The sequence below is a fragment of the Myotis brandtii genome, unplaced genomic scaffold (assembly GCF_000412655.1).
Source record: "Myotis brandtii unplaced genomic scaffold, ASM41265v1 scaffold38, whole genome shotgun sequence".
Lineage (NCBI taxonomy): Eukaryota > Metazoa > Chordata > Mammalia > Chiroptera > Vespertilionidae > Myotis > Myotis brandtii.
In genome coordinates, this window is record NW_005364596.1 from 448,346 (window position 1) to 462,335 (window position 13,990).

A 13,990-nucleotide genomic window follows, 5' to 3' on the forward strand; every position below is an offset into this window, starting at 1 on the left:
AGAAAGGATATATGTACCCCTATGTTCATAGCAGCACAATTCACTATAGCTAAGATTTGGAAACAGCCTAAGTGCCCATCAGCAGATGAGTGGATTAGAAAACTGTGGTACATCTACACAATGGAATACTACACTGCAGTAAAAAAGAAGGAATTCTTACCATTTGCAAAAGCATGGATGGAACCGGAGAGCATTATGCTAAGTGAAATAAGCCAGTCAGAGAAAGATAAATATCATATGATCTCATTCATTTGGAATGTAATGAACAACATAAACTGATGAACAAAAATAGATACAAAGATAGAGGAGCATCAAACAGACTGTCAGTCTTCAGTGGGAAGGTTGGGGGGGGCGGGGGTTTAAGAAATCAACCAAAGGACTTGTATGCATTCATATAAGCATAATCAATAGACACAGACAGTAGGGGGATGAGGGCATGTGCGGGGGGCTGGGGGTGGATGGGTGGAGGTCAATGGGGGGGAAAGGAGACATATGTAATACTATATGTAATACTTTAAACAATAAAAAAGTTAAAAATGAGAAAAATTACAGTGAGTACCTTATAGGGTTATTGTGAGTTAAAATTGCTTAATCTACATTAAGCACTTTGCAAGGTCACAATGAGTATTTTTATTTATTATCATCTGGCCAGAGTAGTTCCTCTCTAAGCATGTCCTTGGGTGAGGATTTTTTTAAAAGTGTTGTTATTATCATGATTATTAATATCTGACTGAATCTTTTCAAAGTTATTGAACCTCATCATATCTATTTCTTCATTCTTAAAATCAGATAATAGTCTCACTTCATAAAGTTGTCTTGAGAATGGAAGGATGTAAGTCATGTCAAACCCTTGGCAAATCCAGGAAATGTAGGAAGTGCTCTGGAGACACTGGTAATTTTCAGCAGCTGGCTTTGGGGATTTCTTCATTCTCTAAGAGAAGGACTACAGTGAATTCTCTTGAAGCAGGACTCTAGCTGATTTTCTGATTATCTCTAACTCTCTTCTCCACCTACATATGGGAGGGATAACAAGCTAGAAAGAACCAAACCACTCTGCAAAATATAAGCAGGTGTATCTGAAAGAACCCCTCCAGTAGGAGCAGCCTCTAAAAAGGTAGATATACCTAGTTTTATCCTGTTTCACTGATTTCCAATGCTCTGGCCCTGATACCTTGTAAAAACACAGTATTTATCATTAGAATTATAAAAGATAGAGTAGCAATATTCAAATTATGAAGACACTGGGGACAATATCCATCCTGTTGAGGGTTGGCTCTTCCTTACTTCATCTCCATGACAACTTTTCATGAGCTATTGTGTCAGCATTTCTATAATGGCATAACTTAATATGTGATCTTGACATAGAGAAATAGCCCCTGAAGACTCCATCTTGAAGAATATTATATCTCCAGTGCCACGTCCTTGGTTGTAGAAAAGTGGTATCATTCATTTTTAAACCAAACTAGATTCAGCCAGAATCCAGAAACATATACAAAACAGCCTTCGTTAGTTGGATTTAGCTGTGCTTTCCAACTCATACAAAGTGTGAGATGGACCAGAAAGAAAAGATTAGGTGTGCTCTTTAGTCTCCAAATTCTCCCACCTCTCCTCCCCAGCTCATATGACAAAGGTCCTTAAAATTAGGGTGCTGACACGCTCATCCTCTGGGTCCCCTCCCCAGGATCCCATCAGATTCTTCTTGCTCTCCTAACACATGTCCTGTGGGCCATTATGCTCAGTCTCCACCTTAGATTGCACCTCCAATCTCTGCTTCTGTTATCCAATCCTTGGTGTGAACTGAGCCTAAGAAAAGCACCAGATAGAAGGGAAGAAAAACAAAAAGATCATCATGCCATATTTTTTAAAAATATACTCGATTCATCTTGATTCTCTTTGAAAGGAAACAAATAATTTGGATAAAATTAGCAACTCTTTCTTCATGGAGTGAAAAATAAGCTATTGATTTTTCCAGGTGAAAATTCTACTATTTGATTTTTATTGTTCTGCTAGGTTTTTTTGTTTTGTTTTTTTGTTTTTGTTTTTGAGTTGCCTTTTATTTATTTTTTTTAATTTTGTTTTATTGCTTAAAGTATTACAAAGAGTAGTATATATGTCTTCTTCCCCCCCGTTGACCTTCCCCCAGCCTCTCCTACCCCCCAGTATCTTGTGTCCGTTGGTTATGTTTATATGCATGCATACAAGTTCTTCGGTTGATCTCTTACCCCCCACCCCAACCCTCCCTAGCCTTCCCGCTGTAGTTTGACAGTCTGTTTAATGCCGCTCTGCCTCTGTATCTATTTTTGTTCATCAGTTTATAATGGTTCTGCTAGTTTTATTTATGTGCTCAAACATCACAAAGTTTCACATATTCTTATTTTACCTGATTAGAAGTACAGTGTGACATTTTACTGGATGCTGATAGATTTAGTCTGACATCTTGATTTAAGGTATTTTTCAACCTACCTATGGACTATTTTCAAAATAAATCTATTTTGCAGTGAAAACAAAACAATAGAATTGTGACTGCTAGTTTTATTTATGTGCTCAAACATCACAAAGTTTCACATATTCTTATTTTACCTGATTAGAAGTACAGTGTGACATTTTACTGGATGCTGATAGATTTAGTCTGACATCTTGATTTAAGGTATTTTTCAACCTACCTATGGACTATTTTCAAAATAAATCTATTTTGCAGTGAAAACAAAACAATAGAATTGTGAAAACTTACTAGAAATCTGAGTATACTAGTATGCATTGAACCTAAAGCTTACTGAGGGACTTTGAATACAAGTGATAAGGGAAATGGTGGACCAATGGACAGAAATTGAGAAATAATGAATATGATTTTGTGTTCAGAGGAAAATATTAATTTTTATTTTAGAGACTAAATTTTAGTTGATGGCAGGGTATTCAAGGATAAGACATTAGAGATGCAATTATTGTGTGAGAAAAATGTTAAGGTTGTAAATGAACATTTGGGAATGATGAAATAGTAATTGCTCTATTTCTGAAAAGACTTTTCATCATAGACTACTAAGTTACACATCAGATATATTATTCTCAGTAATGTTTATAATGTTTACCAATCAGAGGTGAGTGTTAGAAATATCTCCTCATTTTATTACATTTTGATTCACCAGGGGTTCAAAGAGGAACAAAGAGGAATCTATATATATAAAAGCCAGTGACCAAAATGCCGGAACGACCGGAACAACCGGTTGCTATGATGCCCACTGTAGTCAGCAAATCGGCCTGATCAGGGGATGGGACCAGCAAGCCAACCTCCCACGGCCCCTCCCTCCAGCTGGCCTGCCCTTGATCAGCCTCTCTTACCCCCATTGAGGGCGGTGCAGCCAGCCAACCCCTCCTACCATAGTTCTTCCCCCTGGTAGGCCCCCACCACCCCGAGCGGCCCACAGCCCATCCCCCTGGCCAGCCCCACCCCTGATTGCCCCCTACCCCAATAGGGGACAGGGCCACCCCCTGTGACCCTTTCCCCCTGGCCAGTCCCACCCCCAATTGGCCTTCCCCACCCTGATTGCTAGTAGCCCCTCCCTTGACAGGACCATCCCCTGATCGGCCCCCCACCCCAATCAGGAGAAGGGCTGGCTGGCCAACTGCCTGCAGCCCCTCCTCCCAGCCCCAATGGGCCCCTACCACCTCCATTAGCCCATGGCCCCTCCCCCCAGCCAGCTCCACCCCCGATCTGCCCTCCACCAATCGGGGTTAAGGTTGGCTGGCCAACCTCCCACAGCCCCTCCCACAGCCGCTGACCCCTGATCAGCCCCCACATCCCATTTGGGGGTGGGGCCCACCAGCCAATCACCCACAGCCCCTCCCCCAAGCTGGCCCAACCAGTCCCCACCCATGCATGAATTCGTGCACTGGGCCTCTAGTCTATATAATAAAAGCCTAAGCAATCGTTATGGCAAAAAGACCAGAACGACCAGTTGCTATGATGCACACAACCACCAGGGAGCAGACGCTCAGCACAGGATCTGCCCCCTAGTAGTCAGTGTGATCCCACAGGGGGAGCGCTGCTCAGCCAGAAGCCAGGCGCATAGCTGGCGAGCACAGCTGCCACAGGGGGAGCCTCTCCTGACTCTGCGGCAGCACTACCAAGCAGCAGCAGCAGGCGCAGGTGAGCGCAAGTGGCACAGCGCCCGGCCCTGATTCGGGCTCCTACTGCTTGGCGCACTGCTACATCCCCTAAGGGGTCCTGAACTGCAAGAGGGATGTCCAACTGCTGGCTTAGGCCCAATCCTGGTGCCATTCTCTGTAGAAGACAGTCAGTCTGAACAACTCAGTGACTCAGGGAAGCGTAGGGAGCTCAGGGTGAGCCTGCCTTCATGCTTGATTCACCCACTCAATGGTGTTCACAGGACAGACCTTGGTGGCCCAGTTTGTGCATGTGCAACAGCTGCTGAAGCTCAAGCAGCAGGCTGTGCAGCAGCAGAATGCAATCTAACCATAAGCTGGCAGGCAGACATCCCCTGCAGCATCCCAGACTGTGAAAGGGCTCAGGCTGGGCTGAGGGACCCCCAACACAGTGCACGAATTTCATGCACCAGGCCTCTAGTCACAGAATAAGTGCTCCTACATTTCTGGGCCTGAGACTAGTTTCCAACTTGTCAGTCTCTGGAATTCTGCACATCTAGTACAAAACCATTTGCTGATGGTTCAGGTGAAAGTAGGTCATACAGCATATGCCTCAGAAGGTCATTGTGCTCACTTGGGCTCTGGATGGCTCTTTATTTTGCTTTTGCTTTTTTATGTTTTACTTTCTCTTGGTGCTGCTACATAATGCACCATTAACTAGATATCATTTTATGCCCAAGGAATGATCAAACTTCATAGCTAGCTAATCTGACTTCTGTACTTAGTTTTCACAAAACTCAGGGATGCTCTGGACCCAAGACCTTGGTAAATTCAAGATCCTTATTGGTCACCAAGAATTATTCAAGGAGGAATAAAAATGTAGCTTAACTTCACAGTCAGTGTTCAGACTAAAGACAGAAAGAAAAATTAAGATAAATAGGGAGAGGGTAGAACTACCATTAAACTGAAAGGCATTAGTTTTTTATTGACTTGTTTCTCTTTTTTTACATCAAGAATAAAACAAGTCATATTTTGATATTATTCATTTACAAAAACATATTTCTGAGTTTTCATATTTTAAGAGAAATTTTAAAATAAACTTCCAGCTATGAAAAATTACATGTCCTCTTTCCCACATAATTTAAAAAGATATTATGGGTCTTCAAGTTAATATTCTCACTTAAATGACCTGGAAAAATGATCTTTAATGATGAATTACACAATTTAACAAGCTTAAAAATATTTCAATTCCTTTGTTTCAAGTTATTTTTAATAAAATCTTACTATGAAAATTAAGCTTTCTCTTAATTGTTATTCATTATTTTAATTCAATGGCTCTTAAACCCTAATGTGCCAAAAAACAACAACAACAACAACAACAACAAAAACACCTAGAGATATTCCTAAATCCTTAAAGAGCCTTATACAATGAGTCTGGGCAAAAATTCAGAAACCTAATTTTTCCACAAGCATAACAAGTAATTCTAAGGCACGCAATCTTCAAACAACCATTTGAAAAGTTGGTATAAATGGTTCTAGAGATCTTTAAAAACCAGCATGAATGATATAACACCATGGTATTATTCACATTGAGGGAGCTACTGTGAGCCATTCTTTAGAAGTAGTCAAAGCATGTCTTCATAAAAAGAAACAAATTTTCTAAAAATTTTGTACAGATCCTTATACCAAATAATATATATTTAACTTAAAGACTTTTAATTGGAGACTCCTTGCACTCATATAAGTTTTATGTTAATAATATTCATAAAGAAATAAACTTTTGTGGTAGAGTTCTTAAGTTGTAGTACTATATAATATCAAACAAAACAAAACAGAGTTGCCAATACTGCCCATCAAAAGATAATAAACACTACTCAAGAGCTGAAATTCTTTGAGAAAAGCTGAGGTGTTGTGGGGGTGGGGGTATTGAGTTGGAGAGGAGAGAAGCCAGGAGTCATGAAATAGTAATTGTCAATAGTAAAATAGTAAATATTAATATAAAAGAACTCTCTTTTTCCCATACCCCTTCCTATACTCTCCTCTCTCTGAAACTGTAATTCTTTCTGGAAAATCTTACAAGGTACTAATTAAAGAGGAGTCTTGGGCCTTCTTTGGTACTGAAAACTGATGTATAAAAGATAAGCCATCTATCTGGAATGAATATTTAGGAATCAATTTTAAGAACTGTTAAGTACAAACAATATTTTTTATGTCAGGACTAGTGGCCTGGTGCAAGAAATTCTTGCACATTAAAAGGAAATTAATTAGAGGAAATATTTTAATATTGCTAGAAAAATGAATATGAAAATCTCCCTCCTGTCAGAGTCTGGGGCTCACCATGGGACCTAGAGTCAAGTCCCCGCCCACCACCCGCATGCACTTCAAAAATGCAGGAGACCCAGACCCGGCCGGCCCCACCCCCATTAGGTGAGACCTAGACCGGCGGCCCCACCCATGTCAAGCCCCTCCGGGTGGGTGTTGCACAGCCTCAGGTCCCCCAGCCCAATGCTGGGTCAGGGCACAGCCTCAGGGCCCCCAGCCAAGCGCCGGGGTGGGGGGCACAGCCTGAGGTTCCCCTGTCAAGCCCTGCCAGGCAGGGGGTGTGGCCTGAGGTCCCCGGTGCAACCTGAGGTCCCTCGGCCCAGCCAGGCGCCATGCAGTCTCAGGTCCCTGCTGTTCAGTCGTGACATTATGGCATCCTGGCTAATTTGCATATTCCTCTATTATATAGATAGCTTTATATTGGAAGGCAATTGTTCTGGGCACTTTCTCCAAGCAAACATGACAAAAGTCTTAAATGGTTTATATGTAGTTTTATTGTGAACAATGTTAATCTCATAAAACTGTTGTTGTTTCAATCAAATGCAAGAAAATACTGCATGAAGCTAAATTACCAAGAAAATCAATTACCAATAAACAGACAGCATATTTGTATTATAATTCATAGTTTAAATAATCAAATGTTCTTCCATAAGCATTAGCTTATTTCCCCAAAAGGGTTGACATGGCATTTTGTCTTGTATTTGAAAGCTATCTTTTGCTGTTAATTTGCATTAAGCAAACAACAAAAAGACAAGAAAATCAAAGGAAGTACCCCCCTATAGTTCTCCCACACTATCTTGAGCTGTGTGAGCAAGCAGTTAAAACATGCAAATCCAGTTTGGAGGAAATTCGACATCTCTATTATAGATGAAAGGTAAACAAAGCAGATGAAGGATTAGCGCAATTCCAAATTTAAGATATTGCTCTCAGTGACTTATAATAAAGTGGTGTTGCATACGGTGCCATGTTTTAGATGACATTTCAATTGTACGAGCAATTTGCATTCTATCTGACATTAAATAACGTTCTTAGTATTATGAATTCCGGCAGCATCCTCATCTTCACAGCATAAAGATATGAACTATGAGGCACATCTTAATGAAGGAGTAAGTTTTCCTGTCAATCTGAAATGTGAGACAAGGCAGTACCTGGGCTCAACCTCCAGCAACATTATTGTGAGTTGCCCACTCCTGGCATAGTACAAATCTTCAGCTAAGGCATTCTTCTTATTAAATAAAGATCTATCACTGAACACATGTATCTGTAATATCACTACAATCCAAAGAAAATTAAAAGACAGATTATGTCCAGGATATTACATGCACCACCACAGAGCACTGCTAGAATCTGGTATGGTCTTGTTGCTAAGATACCTGGCTAATGCCCCGGAAACGAGCCCCTCTTACTAATCTAGTACAATCCATGCATGCTTCCACATATTTTGGCAGGAGAAAGTAGGAGTCCACTGACAATGGTTTGGGATCTTACTAGCCAGTGTTCCTGAATTTATACATTTTTTATCTCTTCCTGGTAAGCTTTAACAATCTTAAGGAAATAAGAAATGTAACACTCTGTTAATGGCATTTGGTTGCTTTATGCCATTTAAAACAAGTAAGATTACTTTTCATCCTTCTGCATAGTCAATAAAAGTTGCTTAAAAAGGTAATTATTTAAGTGCCTTTGGTTGCAAAATTGTGCTCCTCAAAATGATTTCCCTTAATCTTTGTGATTTATGTTGTTATATGCATATAAATGACTAACTGCATTTTCTATATATAGGTCTTTCTTCAAGGAGAATGCAATATACCAGTGTCCCTGGGTGCATACTGAATAAGAAATCAGGACACTAAAACGAAATACTTCTTTCAGGAATTACTTACAAACCTATGATGCACAAAGCTGGTTTGCAGTGCTAATGTTTCCAAAGATTAATAGCTGTTTTTATGCATGACAATAATGCATAAAATGCCAAATAAAAAATAAATATTTTGAGGCTTCCCTTGTATAGAATGCACATGTCCTTTCCACCTCCAGGTGTCTTTTTTTATTCTTTGAAATAGTCTATGTCTGTTAAAACAAACTAAGCAAAGATTTCTACTAAGAAATCAAACATTTTTTTTAATGTAAGTGTGTTCTTACTCTGTAGTGCAATATGATCTTCAGAGCATCCGTGCTGGTAGTTCCATTGAGCTCAAGTTATGATAACAATAACTTTTGCAGATGTTCATAGCTGTCACATATTATTCACTAAAATGTCAGAAGATGTGATAAAAAGTTAAACCAGAAAAATTATTCTAAAGTAATTGGTTCAAGTCAAGAAGGCAAGGGAAGGTCAAACATTAATCCCTACCCATAAACAGTGAATGAGCCATAGAGAAATCACAGCCATATTGATTTTTTTACGAGGAAACCATTGTATACCGTATTGGTGGACACACAGATAAAGTGGATGCTTATATATCTACTGGTGTGCAAATTTATAGTTGCATATCAAAAGTGCTCAGTGATTTAAACATGTTTTTATTCTTTTCAGATTTACTGGGGTTTTTTTTTTACTCAGATTTGCTTTCTTATCAATAGAAACTTTGCCCATCTTTGGAAATAATATAGCATACTCTGATTACATTAGTTTTTCGTTATTAACACTGTTTTGTATTTTTCACTCCATGGAGTCACAAGGTCATATAGAAAAGTTATTTGACCAGAAACCATGGGGACTTCACAGATTTAGAATTCCATTTGCGATGTTAGGACAATAGCTCATCATGGAATCCTGACTTTATTAGTGATAAAAACAAATATCACAACTATCAATATGTCCCGGAGAGCATCTAAAAAATGTATACACACATTTAGTGTCTTATTCATTTGCTTCCATATTTTGAAAATTATTTCTAAATTACTGCCTACGAGCAGTACACAAGGGTAACTGAATTATAAAACAGGAGCTTGTCCATGACAAAGAAGAAATAAATCAATAACAGGTGCAAGTATCTCAGAGACTGTTACTTCAACATAAATTGTCCCTGTAAGAAGGACAGAAAAATGTTTTTACAAACCTTTTACTTTTTTCAATTCTCACTGGAATCCCATGTCAGAAGAGAAAATGGCTGTTTGCTTAGAATAAAGTGTCTTAGCCATCCACGTGGACCTGTCAGTAATGGCCAAGGATGGGGCCGATCAATATCCATCTTCTTCATTCCTGAAGTAATAACTTTCAATAGGAAAATCTATTTACTTTTACTTACCTTTATTTTATTTCATTTTGCTTTAAAGAAGTCCATTCCAGAGGGAGGGTTTACCTTGCAAACAGCAGTTAACAAACTGATGATTTAACTAAGGACTCCAGGCCGGGAAAGCGTCACCATCGCTGTACCTGTGTGTTAATGTTAAGAAGAAACATATTTTATTTTGGATTCCAAATTTGTTTACAGTCAGTGAAAGCCTTGTAAGGCTCATGGCTGCTTATCTGGAAAGTATATCAACCAGGTCAATCAGGAACAAGGGTCACCCATATCCGTAGTTAGGGCTTCTTGAATTCTTTACATTCCATTTGCTGAAGACACTCTTATATTCCTGTGCTGTATGATAAGGAAGATGTCAGTGGATGAGTATTTAAAAAGAAAACCTCAAACTCTTCTTTGGAATGGCCTGTAGTTTCATACATTGTGTAAAAACTATAGTAAAAAAGGCCATCCGTGCTCCATCCAGGTCTACAACAGAGAGGGAGCACGTAAGAACCACAATACCTACAGTAAACCATTTCCCAATGTTTGAAACACGTTCTCTTCTCTTTATGTCTTCTAGCTCCCTGCCATCCCTGTAACTGTTTTGTAATTATGATATATTTTTATTTCTATTGAGCTAGAATTGAGTTAAAAGTTATGGCTTTTTGTTTTCCAAACACATTTGTTTTGCAGATTGTCTTTTTCAAGGAGATGAAATTTGATATTTGAAATATCGGACATAATATCAGTCATTTAATAATGTTTAATGACAATTGTTATCAATGACTTCATTGAGTGATTTTTTATCCTAATAGTTTTTATTTTTTTAAACTGTAATTAAAAGCAACTCCATTGCAATATATATAAAATTATTATAATTGTCTTTATAGAACTCTGGAATCAACATCATGAAAAAGATTTTTAATCAACATTTAGACAACACTTTTTTCCTTAATTCCTCTACAACACAAAAACAAAAATATTTTTCATACACACACATATATACATACGTAGTGATTTCAAACCAACGATGAATGTTATATAACCATTTTATACTAGAAATAGTGGCTCAAAAACATTGCTATTAATACCAATAGCAACTTAAACTTTTAAAATAACATGAGTGAATTAAATAGCAACCTGAGACTGCTTTGTGAGTTTTTAAATTGATAATTGGTAATTAATTTTAAACCAAGAGGAGTAATAAAAACTCATTTCTGAATTCCAGGTTCATACATAAATCTCAGAACACTCACTGTGTATATTTGTTACTAAGAAAGGAGATCCCTGGTATTAAACCCCTGTTTAAATCAACTGCAAGATGGGAAATAAATTAGAGGCAGTACTCTCCTTAGAATTTCTAAGAAAACATGTATTAACACAAGTGTAATATAGCAAGAGAATTAATTGCAAATAAAGTAAAATATACAGAATGATAAGACTAAATTACATTTCACTTCTAATCTCTGAGCATTCATTATTCAGAGAATATCTGCAAAGAAAAGAGTGCGTGCATGCTTCACTCATTTTATATTGGCACCAGACATAGAGGACCATGTTTTAAAGGACAGTGATCAGGCTGTCACTTTGACGAACTTCTCTGTCAGCGTTTTCATGTGTGTGCATGTGTACCAAGAAAATAATACACAAGAAAGCTTTGTATATTGTTGAAACACAAAGGACAGATATCCCATTTAAGTAGGGCCCCCAGTAAATCGAAAGAAAGCCATTGACAATTTTATTAAAAAATAGTTTCACTTGTTAAAAGGCACCAAGGGATTAGAAAAAAATAGCCAAGGTCTTAAAGGTTTTAGAAAGCTTTTTGTTGTTGTTCTCAGTGATAGTAATTTTTATTCATTGGTTTGTACTTGCATGGTATTTTGTTGTGGAACTTTGTCCATTATTTCATATTCTATTTATTGACATGATACTAGAGATACTGTATCCAAAAAAGTAATTACATTTATTTTAATTACAATGTATAAAACTACATAACAGAATTAAGTATATGTACTTTTAAAAAGTCTTTTATAGGATTAGTACTCTAAGTAAAAATAGGTATTATTTAAAATATAAACAAATATTTAAAAAAACATATAATATTTAAGATACAAGTTTAAATCTCAAATTTAAGGCAAATTAGTGCCGCTATTTATCCTCCTAACTATACTCATTTTAACATTCTAACTAAAATTTAGTGTCTGCAAATGCAGTTGTGTTACCACTAAGTATTCAATACGTGCTCATTGAATAAGTGACAAGGAGAAGGCAACTGTGCAGGTCATATTTTCAGCTCTGAGGCCTAAAAAAAGGCAAATGTATTCCTCTCACCTGCTCACTGGGTTGTATAATATTAGAACTCTTAAAAGCTTGAATACTTTGCATAATTACATGATTAAAAAGAAACTCAGTACCAATTTGTTAAATGCATTGCTTTTGTGAGTTATTTTTTCTATTTCTTGTGATGTAGAGTTCAAGTAGGAAGAGTGCACCAGACTAAGCCATGCAGGAGGAGGCAAGACAAAGAGACTCAGGCCACCACTTCAGCACACACTGTACAAAATGCAGATTCAGAAAATTATGTTTTATATGGACAAATCACATTAACATGTCCTGAGTATAGAATGATTATAATGCAGAAAACTTCAAATCACCATTCTTTTCTAAATGATATCCAAATAAAACACTGTATCTTTTAAAATAGACATTAAAAAGAACATTCAGGGGAGTCTAGAAAGCGGTACCTATTATAAAGCCATGGACCTTGAGAACATCAGGCTAAGTGAAACAAGTCAGTCAGAGAAAGCTAAGAACCATATGATTTCACTCATATGTGGGATATAAAACTGAAACTCGTGGACACAGATAGCAGTGTGGTGGTTTGCCAAAGGGAAGGGGTGAAAGGGGCCTAATATATAGTGACTGAAGGTGATTTGACTTTGGCGGGTAAGCACACAGTGCAATATACTGATCTTGTATCATTGAAATGTACACTTAAAACCTATATGATGTTAATAACCAATGGCACCCCAATAAAGTTAATAACATTTTTTAAAGTATCTGAAACTAAAAAATTAAAAATAAAGCCATAGAGGCCAGAGAAGAAATTCAATAGTTATTTCTCATGTATTTGTTCCATATATTCATATACGTATTAGTGTATGTACAATTATTATAGGTGCTTGCAAATGTGTATATGTGCATCTGTGTCTATCTGCCTGTCAGTGTGTATCACAGTTACACCACTAACTAGAGACACGTGCAATCCCAGACAAACATCTCTCCCACTAGGTCATTCTATTTATTTCCTCCCAATTCTTTATGTGAAAAAGTGAACATCTGCATGATTTCATGCCCATCTTTTAAATCTCAACAAAAGGCCTGGCCGTCACTAAGCATTCCAGGCCCGAGTCATAGGATCAGATCATAGAGTCGTAGAGGCAGGAACACATGGGCACAAAGGCAGCTTGGCTTGGTCAGATCTCACCAGGCACCTCCACATGTTATTAGTTGTCTTATTTTTATTTTTATTTTTTACTCAACAGATTTACCTCATCTCTGTTTTAGAAACCTCTCAAGCTTTACACCTGAGTTCTCTCAACTCGGAACCCCAAATGAAGAAAAGGGGTTGATATACCCACTCAAAGTTGTTCAATAATTGATTAAAGCTTTGGCACTGCAAAAGTAATAGAGTTGCAACAATAGATTTGCTAATCTGTGTGAAGTAGTTGCACACATATGCCTCCTTTTATTTTACATGATTTAGCAGTAGTAGGGTCCTAAATATCATGGTCCTTAATGTTCATCTTAATCACAACTTTCCATCACTTTGTGCTTTAGCTTGATTTATACATATCTATAAAAATGCTGTGTCTCTAAGTGCGTGCATTTAATTTCTGAATTCTTAAATTCACTAGTGTCAATGACTTTTTTTTACACACACACACACAAATGCAATTCTACCTCATTGAAAGTCATAGATAAAGACAATTTCAGCAATGTAATACTGCCAGCAAATGATGGGATACAGTACAAGAATAGCTACATTAGTCTTCCCTTCTCACACGCAGAAGCTCAAAAAATGCTGTTGGACACAGCGCTTTATTCGAAGAGGTTTCACACATGCATTTTTAATCAGGATTATATTTCACAGAGATCTGTCACCGCTCACAAGTGCAGCCGGCCGGTCCTCCTTGAAATGTATCAGCTCTCAGTCACAGCCCTGAACTAGTTTTTCTTTGTACAAATCTGGACTTGGCGATCCACAAGGAGGGGGTTTTTCTTAAAAGCAAAAAAAAATAATCCCTTAGAATTGCTTAGGACCCCCCTCCACATTGTTT